Source organism: Rana temporaria, chromosome 2, assembly GCF_905171775.1.
Source record: "Rana temporaria chromosome 2, aRanTem1.1, whole genome shotgun sequence".
Classification (NCBI taxonomy): Eukaryota; Metazoa; Chordata; class Amphibia; order Anura; family Ranidae; genus Rana; species Rana temporaria.
In genome coordinates, this window is record NC_053490.1 from 29,173,293 (window position 1) to 29,199,113 (window position 25,821).

At 45.5% G+C, this 25,821-nt stretch overlaps 1 protein-coding gene across 1 annotated transcript in view; it reads right to left on the reverse strand.

Annotated features, from left to right (window-relative positions):
* Positions 1 to 5,886, reverse strand: part of CAPN5 (calpain 5) — a 182,932-nt gene extending 177,046 nt beyond the window's left edge. Inside the window, exon 1 of the mRNA XM_040339990.1 lies at positions 5,806 to 5,886. The gene's annotated coding sequence lies outside the window, so the exon portion shown is untranslated. The remainder of the gene's footprint in view (positions 1 to 5,805) is intronic.
* Positions 5,887 to 25,821: the final 19,935 nt, after the last annotated feature.

The following is a 25,821-nucleotide window of genomic DNA, read 5'->3' on the forward strand; positions in this document are numbered from 1 at the left end:
TAGATAGATAGATAGATAGATAGATAGATAGATAGATAGATAGATAGATAGATAGATAGATAGATAGATAGATAGATATAGATAGAGATAGATAGAGATAGATAGAGATAGATAGAGATAGATAGAGATAGATAGAGATATATATATATATATATATACATACACACACACAAATGTGGAGGTTTACAAACACTTTAAGTAGTGAATGTGTATTGATGAGTATTTTAGAATAAGGATAGGATTTAGCATCACTTTAATGTAGGGATTAGAGGGTGGGGGAGAAATGCCCTTGTTACCATAGGTGTGGGCACACCTGGCACACACCTATGCTTGTTACACAATACAGACCACTGTGTTCAAGCCTTGCCATTGCTGCAGAGGGACTGGAGAAAACCTCTCACCCGCAGCTTTCCACTGCAAGTTCTAAGGGGGAGAGGGACACCCCATCTCTACTGCAAGCAACCGGCTGAATCACAGGGATCGGTGAGAGGGCCCATCACCCTTTATATACCCTGTTGGCAGGACCAGAGTTATATGAGGCAGACCATATCGCATTTGTGCCTTACCAACTCTGCATTTATACCATTCCCCCACCTTTTGAAAACGTGTCTTATCTGTTGCATCTTCATTTCCCTACACTGCATGCTGGTTTACTGGGACTGCCAATAAAGTGCACCAATGCCTCCTAAAGTGCCCCAACGATAGCCAGCAGAAGAACCACTTAAAGCTGTTGTAAACCCGCATATACATTTTTTTTTTTTTTTTTTTTTTACACCTGCAAGGAAAAAGCCTGCATATTAGCTCATTATCAAATACTTACCTTGGAACGAGGAAGGTAACTTACCTGGTCCACCCAGAGCCGAGCCTCTGCGTGTCTTCCAGGTATCGCCGCTCCAGCGCTGTGGCTGGAGCGGCGATGACGTCAGATTTCCTTTCCGGCATGGGTCGGCGGGGCCGGCCCTTCAGCCGAGGATCCCCCCTGCGCATGCGCCGCTGCAATTAGCGGCGCATTGCGAGGGGAATATCTCCTAAACCTTACAGGTTTAGGAGATATTCTTTATACAGTTGTGTTCAAAATTATTCAACCCCCCAATGCTGTAAAGGGTTTTAGGGAATTTAGTGTACATTTGTAATTGTATTCAGAATGAAATCCTACAAGGACTTCTTAAAGAACCATATGCAACTAAAATGACATCAATTGGTTTTGTAATACAGTAGTAAATATTTATTTTGTGAATTCTTCATTTACACAATTATTCAACCCCTTAAAGACTACCACTCTGAAGAACAGAGGTTCATTGAAGTGTTTTCAATCAGGTATTGAAAACACCTGTGGATGTCAGGGAGCAGCAATGAAGCCTAATAAGCACCAATCAGGCAGCTTTAAAATGACTGTGATACTCAGCTCCTTCTAGACATTTACTGGTGTGGTTACAAACATGGTGAAGTCAAGAGAATGGTCCGGGAAGACAAGAGAAGAGGTGATTACTCTTCACAGGAAGGGCAATGGCTATAAGAAGATTGCAAAGATGTTAAACATACCAAGAGACACCATAGGAAGCATCATTCGCAAATTCAAGCCAAAGGGCACTGTTGAAATGCTACCTGGTTGTGGCAGAAAGAAGATGCTGACTTCGACTGCTGAGCGCTACCTGAAGCGTAGAGTGGAGAAAAGTCCCTGTGTGACTGCTGAGGAACTGAGAAAAGATTTGTCAGATGTGGGTACTGAAGTTTCTGCTCAGACAATACGGCGCACACTGCGTAATGAAGGCCTCCATGCCAGAACTCCCAGGGCCAACAAAAGGAACTTTACCCCAGTGGGAGGAAAATCTGCCGATTAGGTTGGTGGCAGTGGGAGGAAAATCTGCCCATAAGGAATACTGTCCCATTGTTGGGGTCAACAAAGGGAACTTTACCCCTGTGGGAGAAATTCTGCCCGTTAGGTTGGTGGCAGTGGGAGGAATTCTGCCCATTAGGAATATTGTCCCATTATTGGGGTCAACGAAAGGAACTTTACCCCAGTGGGAGTAATTTAGCCCATTAGGTTGGTGACAGTGGGAGGAATTCTGCCCAGTAGCAATACAAATAAAGGGAACTTTACCCCTGTGGGAGAAATTCTGCCCATTAGGAATATTGTCCCATTATTGGGGTCAACGAAAAGGAACTTTACCCCAGTGGGAGTAATTCAGCCCATTAGGTTGGTGGCAGTGGGAGTAATTCTGCCCAGTAGGTTGGTGGCAGTGGGAGGAATTCTGCCCAGTAGCAATATTGTCCCATTGTTGGGGTCAACAAAAGGAACTTTACCCCAGTGGGAGGGAAATCTGCCCATTAGGTTGGTGGCAGTGGGAGGAAAATCTGCCCATAAGGTTGGTGGCAGTGGGAGGAAAATCTGCCCATTAGGAATACTGTCCCATTGTTGGGGTCAACAAAAGGAAACTTTACCCCTGTAGGAGAAATTCTGCCCATTAGGTTGGTGGCAGTGGGAGGAATTCTGCCCCAAGGGCCGGATAAAAGGCAGGCAAAAGGCCCCAGTTTGGGGAATGTAATATGAGGACCCGGGACACCCAAAGCTGGCCAGGAATACCCAAAAATCTCACTGATGGGAGCGTTTAAGACATAAAAGAGGTTGACTCCGACCACCAAGCACCACATACGACCAAATGCCCACTTTCCAATGAACCAATTGTTAAACAATCACCTCCCACCCCAAAACTTGACCCCTGACCCTAACACTAGTAAAAATGTTCAGTACATTTGATCTCTTGAACGACATTCGGCAAGTTGACTTCAATTTTTATTTTTTGCTTTGAACATTCACATTTTGGAATGAACAAACTTATCCAAATAAGAACCAAATTCACTTTTAAAAAAATCAGTTTGTTCAAAGAAAAAAACTTTCCATCCTGTGCCAATGCATTGGGGATAAATACAAATGTTGACCTGACCCAACAATGAGGAAAATCGAGCGAACATTCTTAAAAAATATATATATATCTTTTAAAACAAAAATTCTATTAGTGTACCGCTACATTGTAAAGCGCTGCGTAAACTGTCGCTATATAAATCGTGAATAATAATAATAATAATAGCCATCTTAAACCCGAACACTAAATACACCCCTTAGCCAAATCCTGAGGTTTGTGGCGACAGTCCAGATCACCACTAAGGCTGCATTCACACCTGAGCGTAGGTCGTTCGGTCGTTTTTTCCGGCGTTTTGACGCGCGTATTCATGCTTATTTGCGCGTTTGCATACAGCGTCGTCCAACGTTTTTTATTTTAGCCAATAGGAAAAATGATCATCTTTTCATCACTTGTTGCTATGTTGGTAGATTTTTTTATCTTCTGCCTGGGTGAAAAGTTCTATTGATTAAGCCCCCATTCGCACCTAGGCGTTTTGTCGCCTGTAGTGTGACGCCGCAGCAGCCCCGAGACGCCAGAGGGATGATTTAACATGCACCTCTATGGAGATGGTTCACATCTCCACGCCGAACGCCGTACGCCTGAAAAAAAGTCCCGGACCTTTTTTTCAGGCGGCTTTCGGCGTTCGGCATAGGAGATGTGAACCATCTCCATAGAGGGGGTCAAGGCTGCATTCACAATCGCGGCGTTTTGTCGCCGCAAATCGCGGTACAAAATGCCGCAATTTGTCGCCGCAATTCGCGGGACAAAACGCCGCGATTTTGTACACCTAGGTGTGAATGCAGCCTTAAGGGACGAAAACGCCCGTAGCAATCGCTCGTTGTCGCGTTAGTCGCTTAAATCGAGCGTTTCCATTACTTTCTATGGGAAATGGAAACGCTCAAAAACGCCCAAACCGCCCGATTCGCGCGACAAAAAAGGGTCCGGAACTTGTTTGAGCTTCAGGCGTTCGGCGTCAGGCGTTTTGGAGTGGAGATGTGAACCATCTCCATAGAGAATAATGTATTTCTTCCCCTCTAGCGTTTTTGAGCGTGTTTGCATACAGCGTCGTCCGACGTTTTTGTACTTCAACGTTTTTTATTTTAGCCAATAGGAAAAATGATCATCTTTTCATCACTTGTTGCTATGTTGGTAGATTTTTTTTATCTTCTGCCCTGGGTGAAATGTTCCATTTGATTAAAGTGTCAAAGCGCCCGTAGCAGTCGCGCTAGTCGCTTGAATCGAGCGTTTCCATTACTTTCTATGAGAAATGGAAACGCTCAAAAACGCCCGATTCACGCGACAAAAAAGGGTCTGGAACTTGTTTGCGCTTCAGGCGTTCGGCATCAGGCGTTTTGGAGTGGAGATGTAAACCATCTCCATAGGGAATAATGTATTTTTTCCCCTCTAGCGTTTTTGAGCGTCGCGCTTCAGGCGACAAAACGCTCAGGTGTGAATGCAGCCTGACTTGCAGTAAATCCAGACTGAAGCCGGCAATTGTGTATTTCTCCTTAAGGCTGCATTCACATCTGAGCGTAGCGTTTTGTGGCGTTTTTTACCGCGATTTCCCGCGACAAAACGCATCGTTTTTTAGAGCCCATTCACACCTAGGCGTTTTGTCGCCTGTAGCGCGACGCTCACAAACGCCAGAGGGACCAAAATACATTAAAGTCTATGGGGATGGTTCACATCTGAACGCTGATGCGCCTGACGCCGAACGCCTGTAGCCCAAAAAAGTTCCGGACCCTTTTTTGTCGTGCGTATCGGGCAGTTTGGGCGTATTTGAGCGTTTCCATTTCCCATAGAAAGTAATGGAAACGCTCGATTCAAGCGACTTGCGCGACAACGGGCGTTTGCTACGGGCGTTTCGTCGCTTTTATCAATAGAACTTGTCGCCCAGGCAGAAGATTAAAAAAATCTACCAACATAGCAACAAGTGATGAAAAGATGATAGTTTTTCCTATTGGCTAAAATAAAAAACGTCAAAGTACAAAAACGTCGGACAACGCTGTATGCAAACGCGCAAATAAGCATGAATACGCGCGACAAAACGCCGGAAAAAAACGCAGAACGACCGACGCTCAGGTGTGAATGCAGCCTTACCACGATTTGCCACGACAAAACGCTGCGTTTTTTTACAGGTCTAGGGTCACCAATGTAAAACGCCAAAATTCGAGCGACAAAAAAGGGTCCGGAACTTGTTTGCGCTTCAGGCGTTCGGCGTCAGGCGTTTTGTAGTGGAGATGTGAACCATCTCCATAGAGAATAAAGTATTTTTTTCCCCGTTTTGGGGCGTCGCGCTTCAGGCGACAAAACGCTCAGGTGTGAATGCAGCCTTAATGCTGCAAAAAGTGCTATTGAACGCCAATCTTATATTTTTATTTATTCGCTTGCAACAAGAACGCTAACCAGAGCAAAATTAGCAAAAAAAAATTATTTCAAAGAACCGATCAGCAAAAAAAAACTTCTACAAGCCCGATCGGTGTCACACATACAGTCGTGGGGGGGGACAGCGGGACGCAAAGTGTAGTTGGGGACACAGCAATCTGAGGACCCCTCCCCCGGCCCCATAATTGCACACACCGCCCAGCTGCAGCTTGTTCACTAACAAAAAGCATGTGTGCTGAGAGAGTCCAGCAGATCCTCCACATTGTATGACTGCAGCCCTGAGCCCAGCCTGCCTGACCCCCACTGCAGAGCTCTAATAGGGGGGGGGGCTCATCTCAGGAGTCCTCTGCTGCACGCTGCCCATAGCTGATTGCAACTAATCCAGCATGCAAGAAAATAATCACTGAGCAAAAGTCCATGCAATCACCCAGCATGGAATGAGCCCTGTGCAATGGGCACACAGAGCTACCTGGCACACACTCCCCCTCCCCCTCTCAGATCCATCCAGGTACATTACCTGTCCCAGGGGTATCAGGAGCCCAGGTGCTGGCTGCACAGAGATGCCAATCACAGCTGCTCCAGCTCCTCTGCTTCTACAACTCTGCTTTCCAGACACCCCCCCCCCCCTCCTCCACTCCACCCAGGGCTGGGGCAGGGCCAGCAAGGCATCATGGGAGATGTAGTCTCTTTACTCTCCCTGTCATTGCATTGCCTGAGATCTGCTCTTCTAATAGTAGTGTTGTTTATAAATAGAACAGGAAATGTACACAATGTTTTGGTATTCAACCCCCTGTTTAATAAACATCCATCACTCGTTACATTGTATTCAATCGCCTTCTTATAAACATTTATTATTTGTTACATTGTATTCAATCACTTTAATCAACATCAATGACTTGTCACATTGTATTCAATCGCCTGTTTAAGGCCCCTTTCACACTGGGGCGTTTTTCGAGCGTTATTACAGCGTTATTCGAGCGTTATTACAGCGTTATTCGAGCGTTATTACAGCGTTATTCGAGCGTTATTACAGCGTTATTCGAGCGTTATTACAGCGTTATTACAGCGTTATTACAGCGTTATTACAGCGTTATTACAGCATTATTACAGCGTTATTACAGCGTTATTACAACGTTATTCGAGCGCTATTACAGCGTTATTCGAGCGTTATTACAGCGTTATTACAGCATTATTACAGCGTTATTACAGCGTTATTCCAGCGTTATTCAAGCGTTATTACAGCGTTATTCGAGCGTTATTACAGCGTTATTCAAGCGTTATTACAGCGTTATTACAGCGTTATTCAAGCGTTATTACAGCGTTATTCAAGCGTTATTACAGCATTATTCGAGCGTTATTCGAGCGTTATTACAGCGTTATTCGAGCGTTATTACAGCGTTATTCAAGCGTTATTACAGCGTTATTCAAGCGTTATTACAGCATTATTCGAGCGTTATTACAGCGTTATTCGAGCGTTATTACAGCGTTATTCGAGCGTTATTACAGCGTTATTCGAGCGTTATTACAGCGTTATTACAGCGTTATTACAGCGTTATTACAGCGTTATTACAGCATTATTACAGCGTTATTACAGCGTTATTACAGCGTTATTACAACGTTATTCGAGCGCTATTACAGCGTTATTCGAGCGTTATTACAGCGTTATTACAGCATTATTACAGCGTTATTACAGCGTTATTCCAGCGTTATTCAAGCGTTATTACAGCGTTATTCGAGCGTTATTACAGCGTTATTACAGCGTTATTACAGCGTTATTACAGCGTTATTCAAGCGTTATTACAGCGTTATTCAAGCGTTATTACAGCATTATTCGAGCGTTATTCGAGCGTTATTACAGCGTTATTCAAGCGTTATTACAGCGTTATTCAAGCGTTATTACAGCATTATTCGAGCGTTATTACAGCGTTATTCGAGCGTTATTACAGCGTTATTACAGCGTTATTACAGCGTTATTACAGCGTTATTACAGCGTTATTACAGCGTTATTCGAACGTTATTACAGCGTTATTCGAACGTTATTACAGCGTTATTCGAGCGTTATTACAGCGTTATTCGAGCGTTATTACAGCGTTATTCGAGCGTTATTACAGCGTTATTACAGCGTTATTCGAGCGTTATTCGAGCGTTATTCGAGCGTTATTACAGCGTTATTACAGCGTTATTACAGCGTTATTACAGCGTTATTACAGCGTTATTCCAGCGTTATTCCAGCGTTATTCGAACGTTATTACAGCGTTATTCGAACGTTATTACAGCTTTATTCGAGCATTATTACAGCGTTATTCGAGCGTTATTACAGCGTTATTCGAGCGTTATTACAGCGTTATTCGAGCGTTATTCGAGCGTTATTACAGCGTTATTACAGCGTTATTACAGCGTTATTCGAGCGAAGCCTCATCTGCAATTTCAATGTGCTGGTAAAGCACCGCTAAGACCCTAACATTTTAGGGCGTTTTTGCAGTGCCTCAGTGTGAAAGGGTAAGGCGTTTTTGGAGCGTTTTTTTCAGCGCTCAAAAACTGCTGCAATGATGCTGCTTGCAGGGACTCAGTGTGAAAGGGTCCATTGAGATGCATGGAGAGCGTTTTAGGAGCGTTTTAAGAGCGCTATTTAACGCTAAAACGCTGTAAAAACGATTCAGTGTGAAAGGGGTCTAAGGCTCGATTCACACCTATGCATGTTGCTTTTGAGCGTTTTTGCAGTACTTTTTGCGGTGCTTGCTGCGTTTTTTGGCTTGCGTTTTTACCGCAATTTGCGTTTTATCTTATTTTTACATCAATTTTAATTCTTTTACATTTCATTTAAAAAACAGGTTATAAAAAAAAACGCAAAACGCAAATGTGCGGCAAAAACGTGTCAAAATCGTGGTAAAAACGCGGTACTTGCGTTTTGGTTGCGGGTCCATTGAATTCTATTACATGCAAAACCCTGCTTTTTGCGGGAAAAAAAGTCCCCGACCCTTTCCAAAAACGCAGAGGCACAAAAAAGCATTGGCCCGGATTCAGAAAGAATTGCGCTCTATTTGCGGAGGCGCAGGGCAACGATTTTTCCCTGCGCCCCCGCAAATATTTTGCGCTGCCCTCGATTCACGGAGCAGTAGCTCCGTAAATTGCGAGGGCGCGCCGGCAAAATTGCCCGGCGTAAGCGCGCGCAATGTAAATGATCCCGCCGAGGGCGGGAATCATTTAAATTAGGCGCGCTCCCGCGCCGAGCGTAGAGCGCATGCTCCGTCGGGAAACTTTCCCGACGTGCATTGCGGCAAATGACGTCGCAAGGACGTCATTTGCTTCAAAGTGAACGTGAATGGCGTCCAGCGCCATTCGCGATTCACTTACGCAAACGACGTAAAATTCGAACGTCGCGACGCGGGAACGCCGGGTATAGTTTAGCATTGGCTGCCCCTGCTATTAGAAGGGGCAGCCTTACGCTAAACACGCCGTACGGAAACGACGTAACTTGCGTACGCAGGGGGCGCGCAACATTGTGAATCGGCGTAAGTATGCAATTTGCATACTATACGCTGACCACAATGGGAGCGCCCCCTAGCGGCCATCGCAAGATTGCAGCCTAAAATCTGCGTGGCATAAGAGCCTTATGCCACGCAGATTTTAGGCTGCAGTCGGCGTAACGAGTTCTCTGAATCAGGAGAACTCGTTACGCCGGCGCAAGTCAGCAATTGCGCTGCGTAACTATGGTTACGCAGGCGCAATTGCTTACTGAATCTGGGCCATTGATGTGAACATGTTCCATAGGAAACCATGTTAAAAAATTTCCCTGCTTTTCTGCAAAATGCACCAAAAAACGCATTAGTGTGAATGGAGCCTAATAAACATCGATCACAAGGACATCATCTGGGTTTGAACATATAGCGGCTGTTTGCGCCTATTTTCATGTTGTACCTTCACTAATATCCTATGATTGTATTTAGGCTCCATTCACACTAATGCGTTTTTTGATGCATTTTGCAGAAATGCAGGGAAATTTTTTAACATGGGTTCCTATGGAACATGTTCACATCAATGCTTTTTTGTGCCTCTGCGTTTTTGGAAAGGGTCGGGGATTTTTTTTCCCCGCAAAAAGCAGCGTTTTGCATGTAAGGCTGGATTCACATTTTTAGTGCTTTTTGCATTTTGCAGATTTGCTCTACAGAACGTGTTCCATAGGAAACCAGGGTATATGGACTGTAGTGCAAATCTGCAAAATGCACAAAAAATGCCATAGGTGTGAATCCAACCTAATAGAATTCAATGGACCCGCATCCAAAACGCAAGTAACGCGTTTTTACAGCGATTTTTCCGCGATTTGCGGTTTGACTTTTTTTTAACCTGTTTATAGCTGGTTGTTAACCACTTATATACCAGGCACTTACGCACCTTCCCGCCCAAGCCAATTTTCAACTTTCAGCACTGTCGCACTTTGAATGACAATTGCGCGGTCCTGCGACGTGGCTCCCAAACAAAATTGGCGTCCTTTTTTTCCCACAAATAGAGCTTTCTTTTGGTGGTATTTGATCACCTCTGCGATTTTTTTTTTTGCGCAACAACTAAAAAAAACCTGAAAATTTTGAAAAAAAATATGTTTTTTATTTTTTCTGTTAATTTTTTTGTAAATAAGTAAGTTTTCTCTTTCAATTACAGGCACTAATATGGCGGCACTGATGGGCACGATGAGATGGCACTGATGGACATCGATGAGGTGGCACTGATTGGCGGCGCTGGTATGCGGCAATGATGGGCACACATAAGCGGCACTGATGGGCACACATAGGCGGCACTCATGGGCACACATAGGCGGCACTGATGGGCACTCATGGGCAGCACTGATGAGCACTCATGGGCGGCACAGATGGGCACTCATGGGCGGCACAGATGGGCACTCATAGGCGGCACAGATGGGCACTCATGGGCGGCACTTATGGGTGGCACTGATGGATACTTATGGGTGGCACAGATGGGCACTGATAGGTGGGCACTGGGCATGGATGGGCACTGTGGGGTGGCACTGATGGGCACTGTGGGGTGGCACTGATGGACATTGTGGGGCAGCACTGATCTACCCATGTTGCCAGTCAGTGCCCATTTGTGGGCACTGATTGGCATCTTTTTTTTACATTTTTTTTTTTTTTGCCCACCCTGGTGGTCCAGTGTGGCGATCCGAGGGGGAGCTGCGCTGATAAACAATCAGCGCGAACCCCCCCTGTCAGGAGAGCCGCCGATCAGCTCTCCTCTACTCGCGTCTGTAAGACGCGAGTGAGGAAGAGCCATCAACGGCTCTTCCTGTTTACATCGTGATCAGCCGTGATTGGACACGGCTGATCACGTGGTAAAGAGTCTCCGCCGGAGGCTCTTTACCGAGATCGGAGATGCAGGGTGTCACTCGGCTCCCAGCACACAGCGGGAGCCAATCGGCGGGCGCAGCGCAACTTGCGCAATTTTTTAAACCTGTTTATAGCTGGTTGTTAAAGGAAATGTAATTAAAAAAAAAATTGGCGGTTAAAAAAATATTTATAAAACAAAACACGCAAATCGCGGTAAAAACGCATGTCGAAAAACGCAACAAGCACCACAAAAACACAAGCACACTGCAAAAACGATCAAAAGCAACATGCATAGGTGTGAATCAACGCGTTTTTACCGCGATTTGCGTATTTTGTTTTTTATATTCATTTTTTTTTCTTTTAGCTGGCAATTTTTTTTTTTTTTTTTTTTTTAACATTTCCCTTAACAACCAGCTATAAACAGGTAAAAAAAACTCACTGCAAATCGCGGCAAAATCGCGGTAAAAACGCAGTACTTGCATTTTGGATGGGGTCCATTGAATTCTATTACATGCAAAACGCTGCTTTTTGGAGGAAAAAAAGTCCCCGGCCCTTTCCAAAAACACAGAGGCACAAAAAAGCATTGGCTCAGATTCAAGAAGCAATTGCGCCTGCGTAACCATAGTTACGCAGCGCAATTGCTTACTTGCCCTGGCGTAACGACTTCTCCTGATTCAGAGAGCTCGTTACGCCGACTGCAGCCTAAGATATGCGTGGCATAAGGCTCTTATGCCCGCATATCTTAGGCTGCATTCTTACGATGGCCGCTAGGTGGCGTTCCCGTTGTGGTCAGCGTATAGTATGCAAATAGCATACTAACGCCGATTCACAACGTTACGCGAGCCCTGCGTACGCAGTTTATGTCGTTTGCGTACGTCGTTTTTTTGCGTAAGGCTGCCCCTTCTATAGCAGGGGCAGCCAATGCTAAAGTATACCCGTCGTTCCCGTGTCGCGAAATTTGAAATTTACGTTGTTTGCGTAAGTGAATCGTGAATGGCGCTGGACGCCATTCACGTTCACTTTGAAGCAAATGACGTCCTTGCGACGTCATTTACCGCAATGCAAGTCGGGAAAGTTTCCCGACGGAGCATGCGCACTACGCTCAGCGCGGGAACGCGCCTAATTTAAATGATTCCCGCCCCCTATGGGATCATTTAAATTGCGCGCGCTTACGCCGTGCATTTTGCCGGAGCGCCCACGCAATTTACGGAGCTGCTGCTCCGTGAATCGAGGGTAGCGCAGAAAATTTGCGGGGGCGCAGGGCAAAAACGGTGCCCTGCGCCTACGTAAAAAATGCGCAAATGTTACTGAATCTACCCCATTGTTTTTGTTAGCAGAGACATCAGAGAATAAAATGGCAATTGTTGTAATTTTTTTAAGTTCACGCGGTATTTGCGCAGCAGTTTTTCAAATGCAATTTTTTGGAGAAAATTTCACTTTAATGAGTTTTAATGCAAAAAAAAACACAACATATATATAACCCATTTTTTGGGGTAAAATATAAAAGATGATGTTTCGTCAAGTAAATAGATACCCAACATGTCATGCTTTAACCACTTCAGCCCCGGAAGCTTTTACCCCCCTTCATGACCCGGCCACTTTTTGAGATATGGCTTTAACTGACAATTGCGCGGTCGTGCGATGCTGGACCCAAATAAAATTGACGTCCTTTTTTTCCACAAATAGAGCTTTCTATTGGTGCTATTTGATCACCTCTGCGGGTTTTTATTTTTTGCGCTATAAACAAAAAAAGAGCTGCCGACTAACAATATTTTTTACTTTTAAACATTCTCAATAAAAAAATAAAAAAAATCTAATTTCTTCATTAATTTAGGCCTATATATTTTCTGCTACATATTTTTGGTAAAAAAAAATTAAAATTAGCGTCTATTGATGGGTTTACGCAAAAGTTATAGCGTCTACAAACTATGGGATATTTTACATTTCTTTTTTTTACTAGTAATGGCAGCGATTGGTGACTTATAGCAGACCTTTGATATTGCGGCGGTCAGTCGGACACAGGGGCGGACTGACCATTCGGGCTCTCGGGCAGTGCCCGAGGGCCCCATGCCACTAGGGGGCCCCACCAGGGTTGTCAGCCTCAGTAAAACCAGGGACAGTATGTAAAAATCTGTGTTTTTTTTTTTAAATCCAAAGATTATAGCTGCCCCGCCTCTCCAGTACCTTTTCAATGTTTGTGTATACTGTGTGTGTGTATACTGTGTGTGTGTATACTGTGTGTGTGTATACTGTGTGTGTGTGTATACTGTGTGTGTATACTGTGTGTGTGTATTGTGTGTGTATACTGTGTGTGTGTATACTGTGTGTGTGTACTGTGTGTGTATACTGTGTGTGTGTATACTGTGTGTGTATACTGTGTGTGTATACTGTGTGTGTATACTGTGTGTGTATACTGTGTGTGTGTATTGTGTGTGTATTCTGTGTATGTATTCTGTGTGTGTGTGTATATTGTGTGTGTATACTGTGTGTGTATATTGTGTGTGTATACTGTGTGTGTATACTGTGTGTGTGTATTGTGTGTGTATACTGTGTGTGTATTGTGTGTGTATTGTGTGTGTATTCTGTGTGTGTATTCTGTGTATGTATTCTGTGTGTGTGTGTGTGTGTGTATATTGTGTGTGTATACTGTGTGTGTATACTGTGTGTGTAAACTGTGTGTGTGTATTGTGTGTGTGTATTGTGTGTATTGTGTGTGTGTATTGTGTGTATACTGTGTGTGTGTATACTGTGTGTGTATTCTGTGTATGTATTCTGTGTGTGTGTATATTGTGTGTGTATACTGTGTGTGTATACTGTGTGTGTATACTGTGTGTGTGTATACTGTGTGTGTATACTGTGTGTGTGTATACTGTGTGTGTATACTGTGTGTGTATACTGTGTGTGTGTATTGTGTGTGTATACTGTGTGTGTGTATACTGTGTGTGTGTATACTGTGTGTGTATACTGGGTGTGTGTATTGTGTGTGTATACTGTGTGTGTGTATACTGTGTGTGTATACTGTGTGTGTGTATTGTGTGTGTATACTGTGTGTGTGTGTATACTGTGTGTGTGTGTATACTGTGTGTGTATACTGTGTGTGTATACTGTGTGTGTGTATACTGTGTGTGTATACTGTGTGTGTATACTGTGTGTGTGTATACTGTGTGTGTATACTGTGTGTGTATACTGTGTGTGTATACTGTGTGTGTGTGTATTGTGTGTGTATTCTGTGTGTGTATTCTGTGTATGTATTCTGTGTGTGTGTGTATATTGTGTGTGTATACTGTGTGTGTGTATATTGTGTGTGTATACTGTGTGTGTATACTGTGTGTGTATACTGTGTGTATACTGTGTGTGTATACTGTGTGTGTATACTGTGTGTGTATACTGTGTGTGTACTGTGTGTGTATATTATGTGTGCATATTGTGTGTGTATATTGTATATGTATACTGTATGTGTATACTGTGTGTGTATTGTGTGTATATTGTATATGTATACTGTATGTGTATACTGTGTGTGTGTGTATTTTGTATATGTATACTGTGTGTGTATATTGTGTGTATATTCTGTGTGTCTGTGTATGTATACTGTATGTGTGTGTATACTGTGTGGCCCCATAATCTTCTATTGTCCGGGGGCCCCATGAGTTGTCAGTCCGCTCCTGGTCGGAGACTAAGGCCCCATACACACGGGAGGATTTATCCGCGCATACGGTCCAGCGGACCGTTTCCACGGATAAATCCTCTCGAGGATTTGCGCGGATTTCCATGCGATGGAGTGTACTCACCATTGAATCGAAATCCGCGCCGAAATCCTCTGGCGATAACGTGTCGCGCCGTCGCCGCGATTATGACGCTGCGACGTGCGCGACGCTGTCATATAAGGAATTCCACGCATTTGTTGAATCATTACGACGCATGAGGGGGATCCCTTCGGACGGATGGATTCGGTGAGTCTATACAGACCAGCGGATCCATCCGTTGGGATGGATTCCAGCGGATAGAATTGTTTGGCATGTCAGCAAATATTTATCTGCTGGAATCCATCCCAGGGGAGATATATCCGCGGAAACAGATCCGCTGGAGTGTACACACCATAGGATCTATCCGCTGAAACCCATTCGCTGGGATTTTTCTGCGGATGGATTCTATCGTGTGTATGGGGCCTTACTGAAACTTTTGACACTTTTTGGGAACCAGTGACAATCAAAAATCCCAATAAGCGTATATTGGTTAGTTTGCGCAAAAGTTATAGTGTCTCCAACTATGGGATTTTTATTTGGATTTTTTATTATTTTTATTGTTATTACTGGTAAAGTCGGGGATCAGCGATTTTTTTAGCGGGACTTTGACATTGCGGCAGACAAATCTGACACTATGTGACACTTTTTGGGGACCAGTGACACCAAAACAGTGATCAGAGCTAAAAAAAAAAAATGCACTGTCACTGTATAACTGTCACTGGCAGGGAAGGGGTTAACATCAGGGGCAATCAAAGGGCGAACTGTGTTCCCTGGGAGTGTTTCCTTACTGTGTGGGGGAGGGACTGACTCAGGAAAGAAAGAGATCTGTGGTCAGGATTAGCAGGAATCACAGATGTCGCTCTTCCTGTCTGACAGAACAGTAGTCTGCCCTGTTTAGATAGTCAAACCGCCGTTCTATCTCTCCAGCGAGCGATTGCGAATGGATGGCGGCCAATCGCGGCTGCCAGACCCGCCGATTGTGTCCAAACACAGCGGGAGCGCGGCACTGGCGGTGCGCCTCAGAGGCGTGCATGAGAATCACATACAGGTAAATGATTTTGCACTTAAGGGTGATAGATGATACTGCCGCAGTAAATGTATGTGGGGCGGTCCTTAAGTAGTTAAAATTGCGCACGCTGGTGGAATGGCGACAAACTACAATAGTTAAAAAATCTCCATTTTTTTTTTTTTTACACTGTCCCTTTAATTTTTTGTTTTGATCACTGTTATTCCTATTACAAGGAATGTAAACATCCATTGAAATAGAAATAGGGGATGACAGGTCCTCTTTACAGAGAGATCTGGGGTCAATAAGACCCCAAATTTCTCTTCTACCGTTAAAAGCAAAAGATCAGAATTTTTTATTTTTAGATCTTTTGCGTTAAAAAAAATAATAACAATTACTTCCGCTATAGACCATAAGTGACATCATGACATTGCTCCAGTCCTCCAAGATCATAGAGGTGATCAGAGACGATCTGGTCTCTGTCTGCCTATGTGACCAGCCAGCTACCCCATCGGAGTGAGACGCTTTTACTGCTTTCTACTATAAAGACTGGCCCAGATTCAGGTAGCAATTGCGCCTGCGTAACCATAGTTATGCAGCGCAATTGCTGACTTGCGCCGGCGTAACGAGTTCTCCTGATTCAGAGAACTCGTTACGCCGACTGCAGCCTAAAATCTGTGTGGCATAAGGCTCTTATGCCACACAGATTTTAGGCTGCATTCTTGCGATGACCGCTAGGGGGCGCTCCCATTGTGATCAGTGTATAGTATGCAAATTGCATACTAACACCGATTCACAAAGTTGCGCGGGCCCTGCGTACGCAAGTTACGGAGTTTCCGTACGGCGTCTTTAGCGTAAGGCTGCCCCTTCTAATAGTAGGGGCAGCCAATGCTAAAGTATACCCGCCCTTCCCGCGTCGTGAAATTTGAATTTCACGCCGTTTGCGTAAGTGATACGGGAATGGCGCTGGACGCCATTCACGTTCACTTTGAAGCAAATGATGTCCTTGCGACGTCATTTGCCGCAATGCACGTCGGGAAAGTTTCCCGACGGAGCATGTGCTCTACGCTCGGCGCGGGAGCGCGCCTAATTTAAATGATTCCCGCCCCCTACGGGATCATTTAAATTGCGCGCGCTATAAAGACTATTTTTTTCTGCTTTCAGCCAATGACTGTTTGGCTGATTTGGGGAAGTTTTAGGCCCTTTTCACTTGATCAGCCCAACCAAATGTGACCCTCAATTCACCTCTATAGAGCGACAGATGCCTGTTTACGCCTGCCTACCTCCAATCCGAAAAACAGAACGGAATTTTTCCCCTTTCATCTGGGCAGATCGGAGGGCTTATAGAGTAGCCGTGACCTGTCATCCGCACGCTCCACTCATTGTGGCCCTCGACTGGTTACCAAGTTGCTTAAGTGGCCCTCACTCTTCAAAAGGTTGGGCACCCCTGTATTAAGGTGATAAAACACCTTGCAGTGTGCGGCCCCCCAGCCCCCCTGTTTTACTTACCTGAGCCCCGAATTTCCATGGGCGCGTCCCAGCCGTCGCTCTCTCCATGGAGTCCCGATTGGATAGATTGATAGCAGCGCTGCCATTGGCTCCTGCGGCTGTCAATCAAATCCAATGATGCGGGCGTCGGGGGAGAGGGGGGGGGGTGGGGGCGAGTCTGGAATTCGACATTGGACTCTGAATGCTGGACTCGGGAGCGTGTTTGCAAGGTAACCCCCTCAGGAGAGAGCTTCCCAGAGGGGGTTATCTATTGCGGAGAGAAGCTGCGGGAGTTACCGTAGGACCTAAGAACAGGAGGATCGGGGCCAAAAACGAACTGCACAGTGGAGGTAAGTATAACATGTTTGTTATTTAAAAAAAAAAAAAAGCACGAACCTTTAGTGTCACTTTAATCAGAGAAGCAGCCAAGAGGCCCATGGTAACTCTGGAGGAGCTGCAGAGATCCACAGCTCAGGTGGGAGAATCTGTCCACAGGACAACTATTAGTTGTGCTCTCCACAAATCTGCCCTTTATGGAAGAGTGGCAAGAAGAAAGCCATTGTTGAAAGAAAGTCATAAGAAGTCCCATCTGTAGTTTGTGAGAAGCCATGTGGGGGACACAGCAAACATGTGGAAGAAGGTGCTCTGGTCAGATGAGACCAAAATTGAACTTTGTGGCCTAAAAGCAAAACACAATGTGTGGCGGAAAACTAACACTGCACATCACCCTGAACACACCATCCCCACCGTGAAACATGGTGGTGGCAGCATCATGTTGTGGGGATGCTTTTCTACAGCAGGGACAGGGAAGATGGTCAGAGTTGATGGGAAGATGGATGGAGCCAAATACAGGACAATCTTAGAAGAAAACCTGTTAGAGTCTGCAAAAGGCTTAAAGTGGTAGTAAAGTCATTACTACCACTTTTACCTACAGGTAAGCCTATAATCAGGCCTATAATAAGGCTTACCTGTAGGTATAAAGAATATCTCCTAAACCTGTACGGTTTAGGAGATATTCCCCTCGCAATGCGCCGCTGATTGCAGCGGTGCATGCGCAGCGGGGAACCCCGGCCTAAGGGCCAGCAGCCGCCGGACCTTGCCGGATTGAAGTCTCCCACGCGCATGCGCGTGAGTGACGACATCGCCGCTCCAGCCAATCACATCGCTGGAGCGGCGATACCCGGAAGACACGCCGACGCAAGATGACATCTCGCTCGGCGTGGAGCAGGTAAGTTCTCTACACCTCGTTCCAAGGTAAGTATTTTCATAATGAGCTAGTATGCAGTGCATACTAGCTCGTTATGACTTTTGCCTTTCAGGTGGAAAAAAAAATCATCGCGGGTATACAACCGCTGTAAGACTGGGGCGGAGCTTCACCTTCCAGCAGGACAACGACCCTAAACATACAGCCAGAGCTACAATGGAATAGTTTAGATCAAAGCATATTCATGTGTTCGAATGGCCCAGTCACAGCCCAGACCTAAATCCAATTGAGAATCTGTGGCAAGACTTGAAAATTGCTGTTCACAGACACTCTCCATCCAATCTGACAGAACTTGAGATATTTTGCAAAGAAGAAGAATGGGCAAAAATGTCCCTCTCTAGATGTGTAAAGCTGGTAGAGACATCCCCAAAAAAGAATTGCAGCTGTAATTGCAGAGGAAGGCGGTTCTACAAAGTATTTATGCAGGGGGGCTGAATCAGTGGCGGTGCGTCCATAGAGGGCGCCAAAGCGCCGCCCCCTCTCGCTCGCACCGCCACAGACACAATACATAGATTCATGCATTGCATGAATCTATGTATTGTCGCCGCTGCCGCGACTATTCAGATGGCCGGCCCCCAGGTAAGCGCCAGCCATCTGAATAACGGCAGCTGGTTGGCTGTGGAAGCGCTGGCTCTGATAGGCTGTAATAGGCTTCCAAATACTTATCCAGAGACGCACGGGGGGTACGTTCCTTGGATAAGACTGACAGGCGTCTCAGCCAATCAGGTTCACTGGTTACCTGATTGGCTGAAGCGTCATCGAGGGTGGGAGAAGACATCGAGGGAACGTGGAAGGAGGATGGCCGACCCCAGAAAAGTAAATGCCATTAGCATTTTACAAGGCACAGCAGCGACAATTAAAGGGCACAGCGGCAACAATTGGCACAGTGGCGACAATTAAAGGGCACAGTGGCAACAATTGTCACAGTGGCGACAATTAAAGGGCACAGTGGCGACAATTGATGGGCACAGCGGCAACAATTGGCAGAGTGGCGACAATTAAAGGGCACAGTGGCAACAATTGACACAGTGGCGACAATTGATGGGCACAGTGGCTGCGTTTGATGGCATGGCACAGTGGCGACAATTGATGGGCACAGTGGCTGCGTTTGATGGCATGGCACAGTGGTGACAATTGATGGGCACAATGGCTGCGTTTGATGGCATGGCACAGTGGCTACGTTTGATGGCATGGCACAGTGGCTACGTTTGATGGCATGGCACAGTGGTGACAATGGATGGCACAGTGGCTGCATTTTATGGGCACAGTGAGGCTGCAATTGTTTGTTTTTTTCGTTTGTTTGCGCCCCCCCCCCCCCAGATTTTTTTTAGCACCAGCTGCCACTGGGCTGAATACAAATGCACCCCCTACACTTTCACATATTTATTTGTAAAAAAAAAATTGAAAACCATTTATCACTTTCCCTCCACTTCACAATTATGTGCCACTTTGTGTTGGTCTATCACATAAAATCCCAATAAAATACATTTATGTTTTTGGATGTAACCATAGGTGTGAGCAGCCTATTGCATTAGGGTGTGCACCCCAAAGCTCCAACACAAGTGTATGTGTGTGTGTATGTATGTGTGTATGTGTGTATATATATATGTGTGTGTGTGTGTGTGTGTATATATGTGTGTGTGTGTGTGTGTGTGTGTGTATATATGTATGTGTGTGTGTATATATGTGTTGGCAGAGCAGTGGACGTAGGGCAGTATTTTTTTTTAAATATATTTTTTATTATTACTTTTTTACAATTCTTTTTTTTTACTATAATTTTTTTATTATTGTTTTATACAAATATTTTTTAAGAGCCCCACTGGGGGGCTTTGGTGAATAATAAGGGGTATAAAGAGACCCTGGATGTCTCACTTTGAGACAGAGAAATGGACAGAGATTCCCCAGTCCTTGTCTCTGCAGCCAAGCAGGGGGAATATGTCCGGCACAGGGTGATTAGGGCGTGCCCAGGCACACCTGGCACACCCTGTGCGCACGCCTATGGATGCAACATGACAAAATGTGGAAAATTTCAAGGGGTATGAATACTTTTTCAAGGCACTGTATGTTGAGAGGGGGGAAGAGGTTTCCTGCTAGGAGGAGGGATTTGTGCTAGAAAAGGTAATATGGTAGGGTGGAATTTGTGCTAAGAGGGGACATTTCTTTGAGGGGGGGGGTATTTTATGCTAGAAGGAGCAGACTGGAGGGTGGGGGGACTGGTTGAGCTAGGAGAGGGGGATTTGGAGTGTGGGGGAGAAGATTTTTGTACAGAGGGAAAATCAAGGATTTTTGCTAGCAGGGGGGGATTTCAGCAGGGGGTGGATTTGGACTTGAAGGATGGAAGGATTTATGCTTAGGTGACAAGTATGCAGTCGAGTGTTCACATTTTTTTTTGAGGGGGGTCTGCTGACACATAATCATACATCTTGGGGGGGGGGGGCTGTGGCACAATTTGGCATGTTTGCCCTGGGCTCTAGATGACCTTGTCCCGGTACTGGTCTCCTCACAGCCACTTGTGGCACATGGGACAGGGTGACAATCAGGGCCACCATCGGGGTGGCACAGGCATTACACCTGTAAGTGGACCAATGGTCCCCAGGGGCCCGGGTGGCCCCCCTCCCGTTCTTTTTTTTGGCATTACACCTATAAGGGGCCCGATGGTCCACAGAGCCCCTTACAGGCCCAGCTGGCCCCCCTCCCGTAAGGGGCTCGATGGTTTTCAGGGAACACACACAACCCCCCCCCCCGCTCACCCACTCATTATCTTGTGTCATTAGAGAAGAGATTACACTTTTTTTTGGCAGCACAACCCCCTCCCCCCCCCCCCCCCGCGCATGACTCATAACCTGAACAAGGGCCTGCAGGACAAATTTAAATTGAAGCCGCATTGCCGGCGGTACTAACCCTTTTTTCGGCTGCTAGCGGGGATTAAAACCGCACCGCTATCGGCTGAATATCGCGGTAAATACGATGGTATAATGGTGCTAAAAATCGCGACGCTATACCGCCAACGCACCTCCCCTGCCCTGTGTGAAAGGGGCATTAAGATAATACCAGCAGGGCCGTCTTTAATATTGATTAGACCCTGGGCAAACATTTTCTTGGACCCTTTCAAATCCAATTATTTGCGGGCTCAAGGGGAAGCTGCCTTGGGCTCCACAACAAAGAGTGAGCCCGGAGCAGGTGTCCCTTTTGCCCTGCGTTAAAGATGGTTCTGAATACCAGTGAGATAACCCAACGGGCTCAGCTCTATTCTTCCACTTTCCTCAACTACAGAACAAACCAGTCAGGACTCTTGTTCTTAGACTTTCTAATGCCGTTTGGTTCACCTGAATATTCCCTTCGATCGTCCAAACGTTTGAAAAGCAAATTCCTGTTCACTTCCAATACCCAACCACAGATGAATCAAATAAACAAGAATTCTCTTTTTCACATTATTTTGAATAATTATTTCTTGATAATAATCAATAACTATTCAATAATTATTTATTAAATAATTGAAACATTGTATGCAGATTCTCAAACTCTTTAGCAAATCAACCTCAGGGTATCTGCACTGTATAGACGTCTGTCATAAAACAAGGACTTTGTCTCCCTCTTGTGGTCAAATGTCATATTGCTCGTCATCATTTTTCTACACTGTCCTTCTTCCATTGCCACCAATTTACCTTTTCTACAGATAAATAATTAGACCCGGATTCACAAAGCACTTATGCCGACGTATCTTTATATACGTCGCATAAGTGCACAGATGCGCCGGACTCTTAATGCAAGAGACGCCTGAAATGTGGCTTCATCCGACCGACATAAGTTCCCTACGCCGTCGGAGCCTGGGCGCATATTTACGCTGGCCGCAAGGGGCGCTTCCATTGATTTACGCATCGAATATGCAAATTACCGAGATACGCCGAATCACGAACGTACTTGCGCCCGTCGCAGTTGTATATGCCGTTTACGTAAGGCGTACGTCCGGCGTAAAGTTATTCCACCTATAGGAGGCGCATCCCATGCAAAGGTATGGACGACAAAACAGCCGTCGTATTTTACGTCGTTTACGTAGTAGTACGTGAATGGGGCTGGGCGTAGGTTACGTTCAGTGATTCGACATATCTTAGGCGTTAGGTCCGACGTGATTCTGAGCATGCGCACTGGGAAGTGTCCACGAGACGGCGCATGCGCCGTTTGTTCGGCCCTTCATTTGCATGGGGTCACGCTTCATTTAAAATGCATCACGCCCACACTCCACCTACTTAGAATTAGGCGGGCTTACGCCAACGGATTTAGGTTACACCGGCGCAACGTTGGGAGCAAGTATTTTGAGAATAATGTGCTCGCCGCTCTACACTACGTCGGCGTAGCGTATATTCCATACGCTACGCCGGCATAACTATGCGCCCAGGTATGTGAATCTGGGCCAATGTGTTTAGATGCAATCATTATCAACAAGGAGTTTGCATGTTCTCCCTGTGCCTGTGTGGGTTTCCTCCGGGCACTCTGGTTTCCTCCCACACTCCAAAGACATGCTGGTAGGTTAATATTGGCCCTAACATGTGTATGCAGGGCCACTGCTAGGAATCACGGGCCCTGTACAGCCTACCTGACCATATGAAAATATCAAAATGATATTTTCACAAAAAAAATACATGAAAATCATTGTTAGCGGACACAAACATTATATCATACAAAAAAATAACTTCCATCTTCAAGCCAAAATCCCCCCCCCCCCAAAAAAAAAACAATTCCCAGTCCAATTCCCCCTCCCAGCACAAATCTTTGCCCCTCCCCAGCTCAAATCCCACCCTAGTTTTCCCTCCTAGTACAAATCTCCCTCACCCAAAAAATTCACCAGCCTAGCACATATCAAACTTTCTATCCTAGCAAAAATATTCTCCCCCAAATCCCCCCTCCCAGCACAAATCTTTGCCCCCCCCAACCCTGTCTCCCAATTCAAATCCCACCTGAATTCCCCCTCCTAGCACAAATCTCGCTCATCCCCCCCAAAAAAAAATCACCTGCCTAGCGCACATTCTCTTTCTTCTCAAACTTTCTATTCCTGCACAAATCTTCTCCCCCCCAAATCCCCCCCCCCCACCAGCGCTAATCCTCCCCTCATCCCTGTATGTGGAACTGTTTTAGAGATCCAACAGGAGCGCTGCATGGCGAGGGAGCTGATGCGTGTGGCTGGCGGCCGCGATAGCCACCAGCGATCGCTCCACAGAGAGCCAGAACGGGGATCTGTCAATGTAAACAAACAGATCCCCGTTCTGATAGGGAATTACAGAGTGATGGTCTGTTGCTAGTGATCAGGAACAGCGATCTCTCTCTCCTACTTCTGTCAGTTCCCTCCCCCCAAAGTTAGAGACACCTCCCTAGTGAACAGTTAACCCCTTGATCGCCCCTAATGTTAACCCCTTCCCTGCCAGTAAGATTTATACAGAAATCAGTGCATTTTTATAGGTCTGATCGCTGTATAAATGTCAATGATGTCAAAAATGTGTCAAAAGTGTCCGACACGTCCGCCGCAATATCGCAGTCCTGATAAAAATCGCTGATCACTGACATTACTTACTTATAAAACGATATCAATATATCCCCTATTTTGTAGACGCTATCATTTTTGCACAAACCAATCAATATACGATTATTGTGTTTTTTTTTTAACCAAAAATATGTAGAAGAATACGTATCGGCCTAAACTGCAGAAGACTTTTTTTTTTGGATACGTATTAGAGCCAAAAGTTAAAAAAATATATATTTTTTCAAAATTGTCGCTCTTTTATTGCTTTTAGCGCACAAAATAAAAAGCGCAGAGGTGATCAAATACCACCAAAATAAATCTCCATCTGTGGGAAAGGTAGGGCATCAATTTTGTTTGGGTACAGCGTCGCACTACACGTGCGATTGTCACTTAAAGCGACGCAGTGCCGTACCGCAAAAAATGGCCCGGTCATTAAGGGGGCCCTTCACGCCGATATACGTCGGCAGAATGGCACGGCTGGGCACAATCACGTACCTTTACGTGTCTCTTTAAGCCGTGGGGTCGTGAGCGTACTGCCAGCGGCGCGCTCGCGACCAGGTCCGAAGCTCCGTGACCGTGGACCCGATCGCCGCCGGTGTCCCGCGATTGGTCATCGGAGCTGAAGAACGGGGAGAGGTGTATGTGTAAACACACCTTCCCTGTTCTTCATTGTGGCAGTGTCAGTGATCAATGACGTCACACGTCCAGCCCTGCCCCTTTACAGTTAGAAACACATATGAGGTCCCACTTAACCCCTACAGCGCCCCCTAGTGGTTAACTCCTAAACTGCAATTGTCATTTTCACAGTAATCAGTGCATTTTTATAGAACTTTTCGCTGTGAAAATGACAATGGTCCCAAAAATGTGTCAAAATTGTCCGATGTGTCCTCCATAATGTCGCAGTCACAACAAAAAATCGCTTTTTGCCGCCATTAGTAGTAAAAAAAAAAATTATTAACAAAAATGCCATAAATCTATTCCCTATTTTGTAAACGCTATAAATTTTGCGCGAACCAATCGATAAACGCTTATTGCGATTTTTTTTTACCAAAAATAGGTAGAAGAATACGTATCGGCCTAAACTGAGAAAAAATACGTTTTTTTATATATGTTTTTGGGGGATATTTATTATAGAAAAATTTAAAAAATATTGCTTTTTTTTCAAAATTGTCGCTCTATTTTTGTTAATAGCGCAAAAAATAAAAACCGCAGAGGTGATCAAATACCACCAAAAGAAAGCTCTATTTGTGGGAAAAAAAGGACGTCAATTTTGATTGGGAGCCACGTCGCACGACCGCGCAATTGTCAGTTAAAGCGACGCAGTGCCGATTCACAAAAAGGGGCAAGGTCCTTAACCTGCATAATGGTCTGGGTCTTAAGTGGTTAAATGAAAAATCGGATATTGTGTTCACGTACGTTTAAAATGTTATAGTCTGCACATCCAGCTTTTGCCTTACGAGAAATCGGAATCAGCTGTTGATAGCAGCGTACTAACGATCCGAAAATCGGAAGATCATTCGTCGTATGAAAATTACCATGCGATTTTCGAATGGTGTGTATGGGGCTTTACACAAAACTTCATGCAGCAGATGAAAGGCACATCATGCTTATTACCAGGGCTTTTTTCCAGCAGGAACGCGGGGGGAATGCAGTTCCGGCATCTCCAGGACTAAATGTATGTAATGGCAAGGGTTCTGGGATGTGCTGCAGTGTCTGTTGATTCTGGCTTCTGGGGGATCTTTTGTTACTGGAGGGGATCTATTTTTGAAGGTGGGGGGGGTCTGTTGTTGCTGGCAGGGGATTTATTGTTTCTGGGGGTTGGGCCTTGTGTTGCTGGAGGGTCAGTTGTTGCTGGGGGGGGGGGATTTACTGTTGAGGGAGGGATCTGATACTGGGAAGGTCTGTTGCTTGCAGGGGTGGGTCATATGTTGCTGGGGGGGGGGGGGTCAGTTGTTGCTGGGATGGATCTACCATTGAAGAGGGGGTCTATGGTTGCAGAGGGAGGGGGTGGTATTTTTTTTGAGGCGGTCCATTGTTGCTGGGGGTCTATCGATGCTGGCTGTGAGGAGTTCTGTTGTTGCTGCAGGGGGTCTAATGTTGCTGGGGAGGAGGGTATTTTGTTGTGGGTGGTCTATTGTTGCTGTCTGCAAGGGACCAAAAATGTTACTGTATTCTCTGAGG